The sequence below is a fragment of the Mustela putorius genome, unplaced genomic scaffold (assembly GCF_011764305.1).
Source record: "Mustela putorius furo isolate JIRA1106 unplaced genomic scaffold, ASM1176430v1.1 tig00003899_pilon_pilon_pilon, whole genome shotgun sequence".
Classification (NCBI taxonomy): Eukaryota; Metazoa; Chordata; class Mammalia; order Carnivora; family Mustelidae; genus Mustela; species Mustela putorius.
The window spans coordinates 11,594,544-11,612,853 of NW_025422048.1; the positions used below are offsets into that span (position 1 = coordinate 11,594,544).

Below are 18,310 nucleotides of genomic sequence, written 5' to 3' on the forward strand. Positions count from 1 at the left end.
TCCATACGGGGACAGGAGCTCAGATCTGAGAACATCTTCAATCGTAACCCATTCTATCAAGTCTAATTCAAACACTGTAAGGCTGAGATACTGTTCTAAGTGCAATTTCTCATCTAGGTAACATCTTCATCAAGTCCTATGTTGGGAAATATCTTACCAGAATCACAAGGGGAGATTCCTATATTTCCTTCCAGCAACTCATTTGCCATTTAAGAAACAAGCTTTGAACTAGTACATGACCGGGGAATATTTAGATTGGAACTAACCCATCTTCCCAATACTGCTGATTAGAATCAGGAATTCCTACACAGTTCTGTATTATTCTTTTCCATCAAAACTTGTCACTTGCTTTGAAAAGCACATTTTGGGGACCTATTTTACAAAAGATTTCTCAGCTACTTACCAGCTGCACGCGCTCTGCTTCTCCACCAGCTCTGAGATTGTCGCACTGAAGGGGAGGGCGAAAGCAGCAGCAGCCACTTGAAACTGAGCTGTGCTCTGAAGAAGGGATTAGCTCTATGGAAAGAAATGAAATGCCTTGGGATTACCCCCAAATTCCTCCAAAAACGTAAAAATCGTATCACATGTTACATGCTAAAAAGTACATGTTCATCAAAGAAGAGATTTTAATAATAAAACCTCCAATCTAAAACCTACTTAAAGTGCTTTGGTTTTCAGAGGAACCCCTACAATGTCTTGGGCTTTTGGCTCTCCCGTCTCCTAGCAACAGCCTCATTAATATTTTTTTTCTGCAGTGGTCCTACTAGGCATCAGAGAGCATTGACAAGGTCTAGTCTCTGGGAGCATTTTGTGGTTCAGTGTGTGTTTTCCCCCAGGCAAATAATAAGGAGAGTCAGGCCTTAAATAACAAGTTCCCCAGAGGAAGATTTTGACAGAGACTGTTCTTCTGCCCTCCCTTGGGGCAACACTGCCATTAGACCCTTGATGTAAAGATGGGCCTCCACAAAGGATGCCTAAATCCCTTCTGCAATCCCCAAATTACACACAGAAACTTGTGCCCTAAACCCGTGTTATTATCCACTATGCCCAGAAAAACAAAAAACCACACAGAATTCACCTGTGTCCTTAGCTCTGTCACCACGACCCCCACCCAACAGCATGGCCACTGGAGGTATATGGCATAAAAACAGTGGATGAAGGGGCGCCTGGGTGGCTCAGTGGGTTAAGCCGCTGCCTTCGGCTCAGGTCATGATCCCAGGGTCCTGGGATCGAGCCCCGCATCGGGCTCTCTGCTCGGCAGGGAGCCTGCTTCCCTCTCTCTCTCTTTCTCTGCCTGCCTCTCTGCCTACTTGTGATCTCTGTCTGTCAAATAAATAAATAAAATCTTTAAAAAAAAAAACAGTGGATGAAGTATAAGCAGACCGAAACCCACTTATCTGTAAATATTAACATTAATATGACAGAATATTGACTATACGTTAAGGAAATTAAGAGCAGGTAATTATACAATATGTACAATGCAATCACTTATAACTTACGTGGATAGGAATAAATGTACGCAAAAAAGTCTGGAAGGATACTACACCAAAATGTTAAGAGTGATTATGTCTGGGTTTTCCATGGATGGTAGAATTTGATGGGAGTTTAGATCATTTTTCTTTTGATGATCTATTTAATAACTTTCCTGCAATTAACACGTATCCCTTAGGCTATTAAAAGAGAACCATGCCTAACAATGTGGATGTTCTTACTGCCACTGAACTGTACACTTAAAATAGTTACAATGTTAAATTTTATGTTATCTGTATTTTCCCACAGCAAAAAAACAGCAAACCTTTCATTCACTCCACAAAGATGTACTGAGTTTCACCACATTCAGTATACTATATGGTGGGCAGATTATACAAATGAATAAAACACAATCTGTTCCCTTCTGAGAGCTCATAATCTAATGAATGACTACCCCCCAAAACCTCTATATGGGTTTTTATTATACATGACATGTAGAATTGCTGCCTTTAGAAATGGAGATATTTTGTTAACATACTTTTTACATTTCATCAATTTTGGGTAACATTTATAATTAGGATTGTTACATTGCTTGCCTAAAAAATACTGGACTTCCAGTGGGTAGAGGAAGTAAAGAAATATATATTAAATATTTTAATATGTTGTTAAGTATTTTAATATGTAAATAAATATATATATATACCCTTCTGTATATGTGTATAAAATTGTCATATTTTTTAAAGGACAGGAAGGGAAACTGTTCTAGATTAAAGACGATTAAAGAGATATGATCCCCCAAAAAAGTATGATGACCAAATGCACTGTGATCTTTGATTAGATCGTGTATACAAAATAAAACAGCTATAAAAGACATTTCAAGAACAACGGAGACATTTGAATGCAGACTAGATAATATTAAATCAATATAAAAGTTGTTTGGTATGATAATATAGGAGGATGGATTTGTTCTCATGAGATACATGTAAAGTACTGAGAGGCAAAGTGCCATTACGTCTACTAAGTACTCTGAAATGCTTTAGAAAAAACTGTAGTAATAGATAAGGCAAATGTGGCAATATGTTAATAATTGGTAAACCTATGTTAAGTACATACAAGTTTTTTTTAAGATTTTATTTATTTATTTGACAGAGAGAGAGATCACAAATAGGCAGAGAGACAGACAGAGAGAGAGATGAGGAGAAGCAGGCTCCCTGCTGAGCAGAGAGCCCTATGCGGGACTCGATCCCAGGCCCCTGGGATCATGACCTGAGCCAAAGGTAGAGGCTTAACCCACTGAGCCACCCAGGCGCCCCAAGTACATACAAGTTTTTACTATATTACTCTCTGGTCTAAAATCAAGAAAATAAAATATTTTTTAAAATAATTATTGTAGGGGTGCGCTTGAGTGGCTCAGTTGGTTAAGCATCCGACTTTGGCTTAGGTCATGATCTTAGAGTCCTGGAATCAAGCCTCCCGAGTTGGGCTCCCTGATCAGCGGGAAGCCTGCTGGTCCCTCTGCGCCCCCCACTTGTTCTCTCTCTTTCCCTCTCGCTCTCTCTTTCTCTCTCTCAAATAAATAAAATCTTTTTAAAAAATAATTATTGCACAACTATATTTAAAGCTAAAATTCATTTAAAAAATTATTTATTCAGTTTTAATAATAATTGGCTCTGATGGATATGACAAAGGGAATGGATGTGTATAGATTAATGCAATCTATCCCAAAGATTAAAGCTTTTTACATTGGAATTATGGAGAAAACATTTTTATTTGTCTGTTGGATAATGATGTTATTGTCTTTTCATACTGACCAACTGGATGATGAATTTTTGTCGTGCGCCATCTAGTGGTAAAATCCTGATTTACCATCACTGAAGGATTTCTACAGAACACAATTTGACAACTGACCTATTAAATATTACTATCATCTTATTGTAAGAAACAAAAGTAAAAGAAGTTTATTACCGCTTATCAATACAGTTAGTAGTTTTCCTCAATTTTCATAATTTGCTTTTGGTTATAGGGAAATGCCTCTACTCAGGTGTCCTAACCACCTGGCACATCTCTACACACATCCCACAAGCAACGCTCAATGGCAAGCTGACCTAAGTTTTGGTGAAATGCCCTGGGATCCTCCCTGGCACAGGGCAAGACAAGCAGTCCTGTGAAGACTGTTTCTCACTCCCTCCCTATTTTGGGAGGGGGGCTGCCAAGAGACACCTCCTTATCCACCTCCCAATGCTGGTGAGGCATGGGACTTTCCATCTTGCTTCCTCCCTTAGGGTACAACTTCAGGCTTTGCAAGCCACTAGATGTGTTATGGGAACAGCTCTTCCATGGAAAAGTGACTCACGGCTCATGTCATCTGTCATCTTGTCCCTCTGGTTGTCATTCTTTGGGATCAGGGATGTGCGGAGCTGACACCATGCTGACCTTCTGATCTCGCTTTTGCTGCACTTGTAAGTAACAGACCGCCAGTGTCCATTTGGCTCATTGGCTCCTCATCAAATGACTACGTGGCGGAGTGGAGCCAAATCAAGCAGCTCTTGTGGCTCAGAGCCTTTGTCTTTGCTTTGTAATAAATTATCCCCAGGGGCACCTGCGTGGCTCTGTCGGTTAAGCATCTGCCTTCAGTTCAGCTCATGATCCCAGGACCCTGGTATCAAGCCCCACATCAGCCTCCCTACTCATCAAGGAGCCTGCTTCTCCCTCTTCCACATCCCCTGCTTGTGTTCTTTCTGTTCGCTGTGTGTCTCTCTCTGTCAAATTAAAGGGAAAAAAGCCTTAAAAAAAAAAAAAGCACTCAGTCATAAATAAAAGAGTGACAAATCATGAAGAAAAATCTATACAGCTTTACTGTGAGTCAAACCCATTGCTTCAAGTCAAGTAAGTGGAGCTGGTCCTCACAAGCACCCCTTTTCCCTCCGAGGCACCCCATTCTAGTAGTTCTTGATCTGATCTGCCTGCTTGGTCACCTGATGGAGATTTCCAGACCCACTCAAAAGCCACCATGCAGGGGCGCCCAATAAACATTTTTTTTAAAAGCCGGAAATGATTGCAATGCACCAAATATGTAAAAATCATAATTAACCCAATCAAATCATTGGTCACCTTCGGTAGTTACTAAGGTAGCACCCCTGATTCTTAAAAATAGATAGCTAAAGTCAACTATTCAAGCATCTATCTGAACTCTCCGCAACAAAATCAAGTAGTTAAGGGAAAGCTCTTTCTGTTAAGCAAATTTCCAGCTAATATATACAGAAGAAATGAAAAAATCAGGAAGAAAAACTTATCATTTTGCAACCCTCAACAAAACAGTGGATTTAGGCAACGATTTTCAGTAGCTGCTAAAACCATTCAGTGAATGATTAATGAGAAATTTCTTTTTTTTTTAAGATTTTATTTATTTAACAGAGAGAGATCACAAGTAGGCAGAGAGACAGGCAGAGAGAGAGGAGGAAGCAGACTCCCCGCTGAGCAAAGAGCCCGATGCGGGGCTCGATCCCAGGACCCTGGGATCATGACCTGAGCTGAAGGCAGAGGCTTTAACCCACTGAGCCATCCAGGTGCCCCGAGAAATTTCTTTTTAAACAACAAAAAAAACTTCTCAGGCCCAACTTTCCCAATATCTTTTAGTATGCTATTATAATTATGAGCTCGACTCTGGGAACAGATAGCAGGGAAAGGGGAATTACAGTTTTATCATGCATTCTAGACTGTTACCATTTCCGAGTAAGATGGAAATATTTTCATTGGAGAGTTCTGGAAAGAATATTTACACAAGGAGTAACTCTATTCTAGGCTTGAGCAGTAACAGGCACACAAAGAGACTCAGCGACAGAACCACACTTACCACTCCCGCAGCAAGGATTAGTCAGGATCTACTCCAGTGGAAAAGTAGGAACCAGTATCTGGAGAAAGACTGGCAGAACTGGAACTACATCCACTGAGGCTGTATCCTGTGCTGTTGGCTGTTCCCATACCTGGTACTGCTATGAAAATGGCTCTAATTTCTTTTAAATCAGGAAATAAGAGAAAAGGTGATGATGTTTGCACCTTAATGCCTAGGAAATAGAAGAATACATTTAACTACTTTTGCATAAAAGGAAATGCAATTGAATTTTCCAGTTTTTGCCTCTATCAGAACATAACCTCTAGCGTGAGATTGTTCCAGTGCAAGTACAGCAAAAATAAAACCACAGAAGGCCACATAGGGAAGCCCAACTCTTCTGCTGAGCATTTAGACAAAAGTGCAATTTCCATCTGAATTCAAAGGTTTTCATTATAAGAAAAGAAGGCCCAGAATTGGGGTTTATTTTTAACCCAACTAGAAGCATCAATGGCTAAACATTGCAAAGAAAGCAAGAGAGGAGAAACGAGCAAGAGAGTAAGGTCACTGGCGATGAACCTGACCTGGTTCTCCCTAGTCTGTCCTTCTCCAGACTAAACGTCCAAGTTTCATGACCTGTTCTTCATTAAGTTTCCAAGTTTTTCAACATGTTGAATAATCTTTTCTGGAGATCCTCTGGTATGTCTTTCAGAAGACGGTACCACGAACTCATCAGGAATCCAGATTTCGGCTCAAGATCCCAGAGAACACAGAGCTGTTACTTCTGATGATCAAATATACTTCAGGACACTACAGAGCAAAGCACGGGGTAGTGGGGAAAGCCAAGCATTGCCCTGGGTGCTGTGGTACAATGACTCAGACAGATAAGGTGCCTGCCTTCAAAAGAGCTCACCAGTTTAAGAGAGAAGACAGACCGATGTAAGAACATACGGTCATCATGAGTGGTAGAAAGAGAGTAAGAGAGAACAACATGACAGCATCCTGAGGTGGTCAAGAAAGGCCAGTCTCAGAGAGTATCATTGAGGTAAGACTTGAAAGACAAGGAGTAAAGCAAGAAATTGGATGTAGAAGTGTTTTCTGGGCGGAGAGAAGAGCTAATGCAAAGGTCCTGAGAATGAATGCACCAGACATGTCCGGGAATAAAGAGATGGAGAAAAGTAGAAGATAAGGCCAAAAACGTAGACAAGGGTCGGGTCACACAGGCCATGCCCTCCTGGAAATGGTCGTAAAGTCAGATGTCTAATTGCAGTGGGAAGCTACTACAGAGACTTGGGCAGGGAAACTACATGATATGATTTATGTTTTTAAATCATAATTTGGGCTACTGTGCTGAGAATAGACTATATCCTGGCAAGTTGTGAAAGCAGGAAGATCTGAGGAGAGTATCTTGCAGAAGTCCAGGTAAAAGATATTGGGCTCGATTCAGGCAGAAGCAGAAGGAGTGGTGAAAAGAGTTCACACTCAGGATGTATTTTGGAGGCAGAGTCGAAAGGGTGCTAGCACTGTAATAAGGGATAATAAAAATCTAGGTAGAGGAAAAAAGAAAGCTAGGATGACTCTCAGTTACGGACGTAAGTGACTGGGTGAATGGTGGTGCCAGGTCATTGATGGGGAGGCGGGAGGAGGAACAGATTTGAGGAAGGAGGTAGGAACCAAGAACTCTTTTGGAAATACTGAATTTGAGATTCTATTGGAGATGTTGTAGAGGCTGCACAGAGTTTGACAGGAAAGGTGCGAACTAGAGATAGAGACCGAAAGTCATCTTCTATAAATGGCAATAAAAACCACAGGAGTATTTGAGGATACTTTACACACTCTGAACACTCATCTATAAAAGAGAATTGATACCCATTAATGTTTGTGCCATATTGAGTTGTTGTAAGGATTAAAGAAAACCGATAAAGCCTAGGATTCCTTAACCTATTCTTAGTAGCAGTGCTGCTGTACGCAGGTGGGTAGATCTGTGTTGAACTCAAATTTCCAGAGCTTTTCGTATGATAGCCTTCTGTTAAAACAGGTATCTTCCTCCATTTTGGGCTAGGGTAATGGATTTATTTCATCCAACTGCCTCTCCTCTATCTCCAGACTCAGTTTTAGGCCAGGTCCTGTGGCCTTTCCTTTCCCACGTGCCGCACGCTGCCACGAGGCTCTGCCAGGTGTCTTGCCCTGGTCTCCCTACTCGGGCCACAGAACGGACCACACTTCAGACAAATGCACTCCAGTAGGCTCAGCCACGGTCTGGAAAAGCACCAACAACCCAGGAGAGCTGGGCATGGACCTAAACAATTCCAGACGACAATGCTCAATCTGCTCACGGCTGTTTAGTGAGGCACAGGTGTGAATTAATTATCCTCCCATATGACAGAAAGTGCAAAGATCACAGAATTAAGAGTAATAGTGACAAAAAGAGGATGACAGAGACTGAACAAGCAGCAAAGTAAGGAAACAGGAAGGAAGCAAGGCAAAGAAGGAAAAAGTAGGTCCAGCCGCGTGGACTTTGGTTCATGGGCAGGAACAGGTGGGAACTCGGCTAAAATAGTTAAGATTTATGGTCCAAAGCTGATTGTAATGAAGCTAGCAGTGTTGCATCTGGGTACAGAGGGCCTTCTAGTACTCTCTGCGGGCCAGACTGGTCCAGTTCTGGAATGCGGCGGAGACTGTTTGTGGGAGGTTATAGCCCAACTAGAGAGAGTGAAGGAAAGGAGAAAGCATAATTAATCTTATGGCAGAGAATCAACCCTAAAGGGAACCCTTTCCAAGAAATAAGAGAGGCACTTTGAAACACAAAATGGATAAGCTGCATTGAGCAGCTCTAAGATTATTTTAAGAGTTTACTCATCAGTCACACAAAGAGGCCAGACCATAGCCGGAGTATCAAACTCACCAGGAAAAATACTTTTCAAGCACATACATGCAGTATTTCCCTAAAGACACAGAATTAGTAGGTCTTGGAGGGTTGGTACCAGAGAATGTACATTTTTAAAGTTCTCTACAGGATTAGGGTATATTGACAGGTTCAGAAATCACTGGATTAGAAGATTCTCAACACACTATTATCTGCACGCTATTATCCTATGATCTCAACATATGATTATCTGAACTGTTACGTATCACCTATACAACATTACTTTATCTCAAGCCTAATTGTTTACTAAAGCCTTACCTCTGGGGCGCCTGGGTGGCTCAGTTGGTTAAGCGTCTGCCTTTGGCTCAGGTCATGACCCCAGAGTCCTGGGATCGAGTCCCGCATCAGGCTTCTTGCTCAGCAGAGAGACTGCTTCTCCCTCTCCTACTCCCCCAGCTTGTCCTCTCTCTCTCTGTCAAATAAATAAATAAAATCTCTTAAAAAATAAATAAGGCCTTGTTTCTAACTCCGGAGGGATTATAAAATGAGATAACAGAACTAACTGGCCCTCTAACTCATGTTACTCTCTACCCCTATGTGAATATCATTAATACAGAGCCCTCTCCTTGTAGGTGGGTCGGGCAAGCCAGCTAGCTGGGTGCAGAGCATTTCAAAGCCAAGCGACAGACCAAATCTAAAGGGAAGAAGGGACTCCATGGACCTTAGAGAAATTTGGAGAAACTGAGTGTAATGTTTAGTCAGCTTTATGTGTCCACTTGGCTAAGCTAGCATACCTACTTATCTAATCAGATGCTACTCTAGGTGCTAATGTGCAGGTATTTTGTAGATATGACTAACAATCAGTTTAAGTAAAGGAGATTATCCTCAACAAAATGGGTGGGCCTCATCCAATCAGTTGAAAAGTCTTAAGAGCAAAACTGGGGTTTCTCTGAAGAAAAAACTGTACCTCCATAAGTTAATTCACTGATAGAAAACTACAGCTATAGAAAATACATATGTGATATCTCCTATACAGAAGATATACATACATATACATATACATATACATACATGTATACATATATAACATATAACATATATATCTCCTATGGGTTCTGTTTCCCTGGTAGAATCCTGACTTGGACCCTGATGACAGCATCAGTGTCATGGGGAGATGCACAGTCCCAGACTATGTCAAAAGGGAACAAGGAGCAGGATCATTCCAAGTCTAAAGGCAAACCAGCATGGAAGGAATGAGTCAGAGATGTAATTCTGAGAATTTAGGCCAGAGACAGAGTTAGGGCCAAGGCCTCCCATGGGTCATTCGCAGCCGGAGAATGAGAGGAAGAAGACAGGAATCGGGTGTTGGAGGAATAAAGCAAAGGCCCGCCGCAGGAACCTGCCTGGGGGGGTCATGCCGACTGATCATCCACACGATAGTCATAAAGGGGAGCGGACATTTGCTGCTCTCATACACGACAGACTGGATCCCAGGCTTGGTCTCGGCAGGTTTGGGAAGGTCCAAAGACCTGTCAGTTCACTTCCTTCTATGTGGCTGTGCATAATGAGACCTTCTGGATGGGGCCAGGGTAAGGGCTAACAACCTTCTTGGGGGCCATCAGCTTTTCATTTCCGCTTTCCCATTTGGGGATTATGCAAGATGTCTCCACAAAATAAACTAGGAGGCAGCCCCTTGGGCTTAGGTCTCTGAATAGTATGTCAGAGGTCAGAAGTGCACGGAGTTGCTGAGTTTAGAGATGACCATGTGTGTTCAGTGTCAAGACACTGCTCAGTGAACTTGACACAGATTAACTCATTTAACCACCACAGTGATCACGTGCAAGAGGTGCTATTTTTACTCCCATTTTATAGATGAGACAACTGAGACTCAGAGGGCAAATAGTTTGCCGAAGGTCAACGCATAAGTGACCTCTATTTGATTCTTGTGATTTGTGTCATCGTGACTTATCACTGATACCTGTCTGTCTTCTCTTACTGAACTATAATCTGAGGGCAGGGGACTAGTCTCATTATTCTAAATCCACAGGCACCCTTCAGGTCTGCCCCTTCATTCTCTCAGGCACCCCACTGGCTGGCTGGATTCTATGATGTAATACCATTATGACATTAGCTGACCTCATATTAGTGTCTGTGCTTCGGAATCCTGAAGGGAGCACAGCACCTTAGCTCTAAGCGTAGAGAAAGGGCAGATAACTGGACCATAGTTACACTGTTTCTGATAGAAGAATTAAAATATTTAATAGAGAAGATGCCAAAGTTATTTTATTTTTTTGTTTTTATGTTTTTAGGGGCGTGCCAACTTCATTTACACTTGGCTCATTCCGGTAAGTGAAAATTAATGGGACAATAAGCTTGAACACTAACACTAGCCACTGGGAAGTAAAATTGTATCCTGGGGTAATTACATTTTCCTTTTAAAAGTTTTCAGAACAGTAAATAGTCACAAATATTTTGCAGCACCCATAAAACTCAACGGATCGTCAAACGAACTAGATGAAGACAATGAAACCTATCAAGACAGTGAATATCCACCAAAATACTCAGGTAAATTAATGCAATATTCACAGCCAGTGAGCTTATAGTTATTTCAAAAGAAAATGAAGGTTAAGGCTTTTGTATGTTGTGTGATTCCGTCTTTGCCTGTGTACTGGTTCAGTCTTGGCCATAAAATACAATAATTAGATGAGCATTTGCTCAGGAGTTAAATACTATAATCTTCTGTGTCTTTAAGCTGAACATTCTCTTTAGGGATTGATGCTTTCTTTTCTTTCATTTTTTTTCTCTTGGTTGGCACACATAAAATCCTCGTTCCTAACCTGCCCGTGTGAAGATGACTGTAATTATAATCTGATGCACATGTTTTGGGAGTAGAGAATACTAGTCCAGACACAGATGATTTGCAAGTGCAGAGCTTTCTTTAAAGTCATTTGTCTTTTGCTTTGCTTTGCTTTTTTTTTGTTTGAATGCTAGTGAGAATTCTGTTTATCTCAAAAGACAGAAATCAATACGCAACCATCTGTACAATCAGAAGGTGAATATTTGTGGGAGATATGCAGTATGCCAAAATGATTCAATTTCTTACAAAGTAAATAATATCTACATGATATAGTAACATTTAACTAGTGTTAGTCTTGGCCCCTCCCTGATGAAGGAGTTTCTTAACCTTCTGATGCAGAGGCTTCCTAACCTACAACAAAGCAGACCAGAAATCAAATGGGCTCTATCCTTACTGTTCTGTATTAATGATGGCAAATATTTGATGTGAATATTTGCAAATACAGTAGAATTAGTCTACTGGACATGGAGTGCTTTACATTGATTTTATTAACATTTAACATTTTAGCTACAGGAAAACATTTCCAGCTCCTTCTATGACTCCACGTTATTTCCTAAGGGCCCTAAACTTATCTCCTTCCACAGCCTTCTCTCTGGGAGCCCCGCCTCTTGCCCTTCCATACTACTCTCCGGACATCAGGGCAAGCTGAGGACCCGGGATGGTGGGTGAGGACTCACAGCCAATGCCAAGGTCCCTTGTGCATGACTGCAGAGGGCACCAATGTGGCCAGAACTAGCCTACATAGCACTTCTGTGCAAATTAGAGAAAGATGCCCCTTCAGGACAAATGGACTTAGGAAAAGGTGCCTTTCTGGGTAATGAATGAGTCTCTCTCTCTCTCTCTCTCTCTCTCTCACACACACACACACACACACACACACACACACACACACACACCCTTCTTGGACATTTAAGAAATGAGAACCCTCTCTGGGCTTCCATAGCCTTGTGGGCTCCTGGCCTAGCAAACAGAACACAGGCTGATTTTCAAGCGCCCCTGCCCACTCACTCCCACTAGGTACCTTGTGCAGCACACAAATTACACAACCACACACAGCAATCCTAAGAGCAGCATTTCTGGCAGTTTCTCTTCTGCCTTGGCCTTCTCTCCTGAAATTCTAGAAGACCACTTGATTCAAAGTGCAAAGAGCCAGGAAGCCACCACTGTGCCTGGCAGTTTGCGCCCCTCCCAGGAGGTGTCCTCTTTCTCTTCTGCGTATTCGCTGCCTGCCTGCTCCTCACCCCTCGCCACCCATCACAAACACACGGGTGGTTCATCTTCCTAAAGCTCACGCATGAATGTTTCATCACTTGTCTGCTCCAAAACCTTCGTCTTCCCCATGCGCCAAGCACAGAGCGGGAGTCCTGTGATCACAAGATCTGGGTGACAGTACATATTCTGACACTAACTTATTTCTTGTGAGCCTAGATGAGACCTAACACCTCGTCTAAAATCTTTGCTTTCCTAAGCTGCTGGGTGTCCCAGCATAGGTAGCGTCATGGAGAGGGAAAGTAGAATTGTTTGCCCCATAAGTTTGACAGGTAGTTCCCTAGAAAATTCCAAATGTCTCTTGTAACTTTTGACTCATAATCATATGAAAAGATCCTTACCTCATGTATAATAAGTGTTAAAATTTAAAGGTACGCCAAAAGAGTTTTCAAATATTATACTGAAACAGAGCAAAATGTTTGAGAATATACTGTGTTGGCAAAGAAACAGGGAAACAGGTGAGCTCATATTTGTAAGAGTAGAAACGGGTCCAACTTTTATAGAGGTAAATTGTCACTATCTTTCAAAAGAAAAGAATGCATACTATTTTTGCCCCAGCATCTCAGCATTTAAACTCTAGTACTTGTTTGCTAAAAAAAATATACTAGTCCATTTCCCTAGTCCATTTCCTCTCCTGATCTAGAAGCCTCATGTATTTTCTTCTCCTCTCAAATCCCTACTATATTTTCCAACAGCCTCCTACTCAGGTGACGGTCTGGGTTTGTTTTTTTTTTTTTTTCTTTCCCTAAGAGAGAGAACTTCCCCAAGCTCCCACAGCTCCACCCCCTCCTACCCTCTGCCTTCCTCCTGTGGTTACAGAAGAGCTAGTCACGTGAAGGCCAACCCCACTACCGGTGCACAAAATTCTATCCCCAACACATTCTGCTTTTCCTCTCTGCTGGATCACTTCCATCAGCACACCCGCCGGCATCGCCCGCCCTCAGTGTCCGCCATACTCCCCCTGGTTCCAGTACACTCAGTCTCTTTACAGTAAGGCTCCTTAAAGGTGCCACTAAAATGAGCTACATCATCTTTTGCTCTTGTGTTCAATGTATACCAACAGTGACTACTGTGTTTTCTTATTCCAGGCGGAATGAAAAATGAGAGCATCATCATAGAGACAAAAACACAGAGAGATGATGATATAGCATATGCTATACCTAAGCGATACATCAAATGGAACATAGGGAATATGGATTTGTAAAATTCAATCTGAAAGTGCCCTGTAATCTCCTTTCATAGGGCACGCACAACTTGAAACAATAAATGCATCATTGAATCAGAAAAGTATGGTTGCTATTTCTTCAACCAAATATGTTGCAAGTGTCATTCTGAGTCAGAAATTCAGATGCTCATAACACGGAAGACATTGAGAGATGGAGAGGGGAAATGAGTTGGGGGAAATCGGAGGGAGAGACAAACCACGAGAGACTGTGGACTCTGAGAAACAAACTGAGGGTTTTGGAGGGGAGGGGGTGGGAGGTGGGGTGAGCCTGGTTCTGGGTATTAAGGAGGGCACCTATTGCATGGAGCACTGGGTGTGGTACATAAACAGTGAATTTTGGAACACTGAAAAAAAGTTAAATAAAATTAAAATTTAAAAAAATTCAGATGCTCAGCAATGTAGGACAGAGGTGCTTTGACTAGGGACAGGAGGCAAATGAAATGAGGGAGCCAGGCATTAAGTGAGAGTTTAATTTGTATTTGCTCACACAGACTGCAATGTAGCCTCCATTCTTTATTTGTTTAAAATGGCATTTCTGGGGGTGCCTGGATGTCTCTGTTGGTTAAGCGTCTGCCTTCAGCTCAGGTCATGATCTCAGGGTCCTGGGATCGAGCCCCACATCAGGCTCCCTGCTCAGAAGGGATTCTGCTTCTCCCTCTCCCTCTGCCCCTCCCCACCATTCATGTTCGCTCTCTCAAATGGATAAATAACATCAACCAATAAAATAAAAATGGAATTCCTGATTTTTTAGGTATATCTGATTTTTTCTTCTATTCCCCTGTGAGAATAACAATATGACTAATGAGTGCATCACTGACAGACAAAGTTGAGACAAAATTATGAGACTTTCTTCTTTTGTTTTAAGATTTATTCATTTGAGAGAGAGAGTACAAGCAGGGGCAACAGCAGAGGGAGGGGGAGAAGCAGACTCCCCACTGAGCGGGGCAGCCAGTGCGGGCTGGATCCCAGGACCCCGGGATCATGACCTGAGCTGAAGGCAGACGCTTAACTACTGAGCCACCCAGGTGCTCCAATACATTCTTTCTTTTAAGCAGTGGAACCACATAGACTAGCTCTCGCTAAAGTCTTTTTTTTTTTTTTTTTGAGAGGTCACAAGTAGGCAGAGAGGCAGGCAGAGAGAGAGGAGGGGAAGCAGGCTCCTTGCTGAGCAGAGAGCCTGATGCGGGGCTCGATCCCAGGACCCTGAGATCATGACCTGAGCCAAAGGCAGAGGCTTAACCCACTGAGCCACCCAGGCACCCTGCTAAAGTCATTTTAATTGTGTTTGTAGCTAGTCACCTATCTTCATCTGATAGGTGGACTGATTTTTGCAATATATAAATGTATACTGAACAGTGCCCACTATTAAGCAACTGCCTATTAACTAAGGTGCTACGTAGTATCAACTAATGATGATGATGATAATAATCACTAAATTATTACACTCAAATGAATGTTTCAGATTAGTGTTTTCCAAAATGTGGGGATGTGCTCCTGAGCTGCTTCATAATATCAAGTGTTTAAAAATGACTCATAACATAACATGACTTAGTGGAATGGAAAATATCACATGGTTTAAATTGTTACTACTGGGGCACCTGGCTGACTCAGTCAGTGACACATCAGCATGCCAGTCTTGACTTTGGGATCATGAGTTCAAGCCCCATCTGGGGGTAGAGATAACTTAAATAAAACTTTAAAAAAAAAACTATCACATCCATAAAAGAAATACTTTATGACACTTTTCTGTTATACCACACACACACACACACACGCACGCACCACTGAGTTGTGATGTAAAATGTATTTCCTATCTTTGATTCGTGGCCAAAAATGTTTGAAAGCCGTGGGTCCAAATGCCGAACATCCTCCCAAGGACCCACCCAAAATGTGGTGTCACAAAATGAACATACAACTCCAGCTGAAGTCTTAACAGTGCAGATCAAAAAACGATGACCACGTTCTCTTTCTCTAGATACTTATTCTCATTAGTTCAGCCTGTGATAATATTAGGAAGTTTCTTTTGGACTATAGATCACGCTGTTTGCACATATCAAGCTCAGGTCAAGTTCAAGCTCTTTCAAGTAGCACTATCAAGCTGAAATTAGCATTAGATAAAAGTGAGCTATGATGTGTCCTCATATTCCCAGCAGGTCTGAACAGAACACATGTATTCTGATTACTACTCCAGCACTCAGGGAATCACATCACAGGAGAGCCTGGGTGGCACAGTCAGTTAAGTGTCTGCCTTCCTCTAGGTCATGATCTCGGGCCCCCTACTCAGGGGTGAGTCTGTTTCTCCCTGTCCCTCTGCCCATTCCCAAGCTCTTGCATGTGCTCTCTCTCTCAAATAAATAAATAAAATCTCAAAATAAATAAATTAATTAAAAATGTATATCTAATAATAAACAATTTGAAGTGGTATAAACTTACCTATTCGACTAAAATTTCGTAGAAAAAAACAAAGCATATTGCCATGTAAGTGCAAGTTATTTTTTTGAAGTAGCCATTTTAGGACTACTTTAAAGTAAGCAAATATAGACAAAATAAAATGGAAAACAAACTCAAAGAGACCTCGCTGTTGACAAAACGTACTGGAATGTTTGTTTCTGAGTTATCTAGTTTGATGATCTAGCTATCTGGATTATCTCAGTCTACACTGATTATGTTCATTCAAAAGTGCGACTTGTGTGTTTTTCATTAGTGTGCACAAATATCAAAATAAATATAAAATTTTTGAAAGTAATTCCCTAACGTTTAAATTGAAAGAACATCCCCTGATCGTTCATTCAGTGCTCAAACGAGGAGCCGAGCTACAGTAATCTCTTATAGCTTCCCTGTTTGGCTTACCCAATTTCTTAAGTATCTTTAACAAAGTTTAATACCGGCTGAATTCTTCCCACCAATCAGCATGCTTCTGGAATGCCTGCCCTCCTCCCACTCCTAGGTCTTGGAACACAAATGAGTTAAGTCAAAAATTACCTTTGTACATAGTCAAACAGAATTAAGGACATAAGTATGGTAGGAAAAAAAAATGAACATTTTCATTATCCACTTAAACGGTAAATAATGAGAAATAGCTATTAGATGATCCACACTTTGGGTTTATCAGAGCCCCTCCCTTCTTACCTAGCACATAAATGTGAGAACTGACAATCATGGCTTAAAGGTTCATTCCTACCCTCCTTCCCCACTAACCCACACCCACAAGAGACTTAGAGACTCATACAGATGGTTGTACCTCTTTCCAGTAAAATGGCCACATGATTAAGATGATGATTCCCAGTTAAAATTTATTCCTAAATTTATATATATTAATGTATCTAGTTGTCAGGAACAGTTTGAGTAAAGACTTCCCCCTAACTGGATCTATCAAAATGTTAAAACACTATTATTAGTGGTGGAAGAAGATACGGAGGAAGACAAAGATGTAAGTGCAGAAACTGAGAAGGTACTAGAAAGTTCTTTCAAGTAGTAATACTACCAATTTAATTTCTCAGATTCAAGTCTACAGGAAAGCTAAGCTAGCAATGATAATCTGATTTTCAATGGCAATGATAAATGGGACTTATTGCAGTTAAAGGTAATAAAGATTAATATTAAAATATTCATGGCTACAGAAATAGAGCTGTTTTCATCAAGTTATACTGAGGGACAGACAGCTTATTTGGTTGTTTCACTTTGCAGGGAAATTCTTAGCATCTAAAACAGGATTCTGTGAACAAACTGTTTCCTTAGACAAATATTTCCCATAAACATACGTATGGAAGTTGTGTTCTTCCTTCACATAAGAATATGCACAGATGGTACCTCTTCTCCCCACGCCAACTGCTTTGATCTGACAAAGAAATGTGACCCAAGAGCACCTAAGTGCATCTTTGTGCAAACAACATCAGAGAACGTTAGTGAAAACATGTGAATGAAATGAAAGACCAGTTGAAGACCCCTATTTTAGAGGCATGACTATAATAAAAGTACTCTGCATTATAATAGCAATAGGAATGCAACATACACGATCATATAAACCAGATTTTGTAAAAGTTCTAAGATTTCCAGGTACCTGTTTAAGAAAATCTAAAGTGAAAACATTTGGATAGCGAAGTCATGCACAGGTTATATCTGATGATTCAAGGCATACATAGAAGGGCATTCAAGGGGTACCTGGGCAGCTCATTTGGTTAAGCCTCTGCCTTCTTCTCAGGTCATGATCCCGGGGTCCTGGGATCGAGCCCCGCATCAGGCTCCCTGCTCAGCAGTGAGCCTGTTTCTCCCTCTGCTGCTCCCCCTGCTGTCAAAAGGACTAAAGGGCCCAAGAAACAGAGGTAATGGATAAGTCACTGCAGTAGATGGCCCATGACATACTCCGTAGAAAAAAATTTTTAAATGTCATTTCCAGCGTATGTTAAAAACTTTTCTATGTTCTTGGGGTGCCTGGGTGGCACAGTCAGGTTGGGCATCTGACTCTTGGTTTAGGCTCAGGTCTGATCTAAGGGTCATGGGACTGAGCCCCGAGTTGGACTCTACCCCCAGCAGAGTCTGCTTGAGGTTCTCTCTCTCTCTCCCTCTGCCCCACCCCCTGCCCTCTCTCTCTGGAATAAGAATGTCTCTATTTTTTTCCTTAAGATTTAATTAATTTATTTATTTAAGAGAGACAGAGACAGAGAGAAAGCACAAGCAGGGGGAGGAGCAGAGGGAGAAACAGACTCCACGCTGAGCAGGGAGCCTGATGCAGGGACTCGACCCCAAGACCCTGGGCTCATGACTGAGCAGACACTCAAATGACTGAGCTACCCA

At 41.6% G+C, this 18,310-nt stretch overlaps 1 long non-coding RNA gene across 3 annotated transcripts in view; it reads right to left on the reverse strand.

Moving 5' to 3' along the window:
• LOC106003839 overlaps positions 1–491 on the reverse strand; it is a 52,886-nt gene extending 52,395 nt beyond the window's left edge. For all 3 annotated transcript variants that reach the window (XR_006602993.1, XR_006602992.1, XR_006602994.1), the window contains exon 1: positions 404–491. This is a non-coding gene — a long non-coding RNA (uncharacterized LOC106003839). The remainder of the gene's footprint in view (positions 1–403) is intronic.
• Between the last annotated feature and the right edge of the window lie 17,819 nt (positions 492–18,310).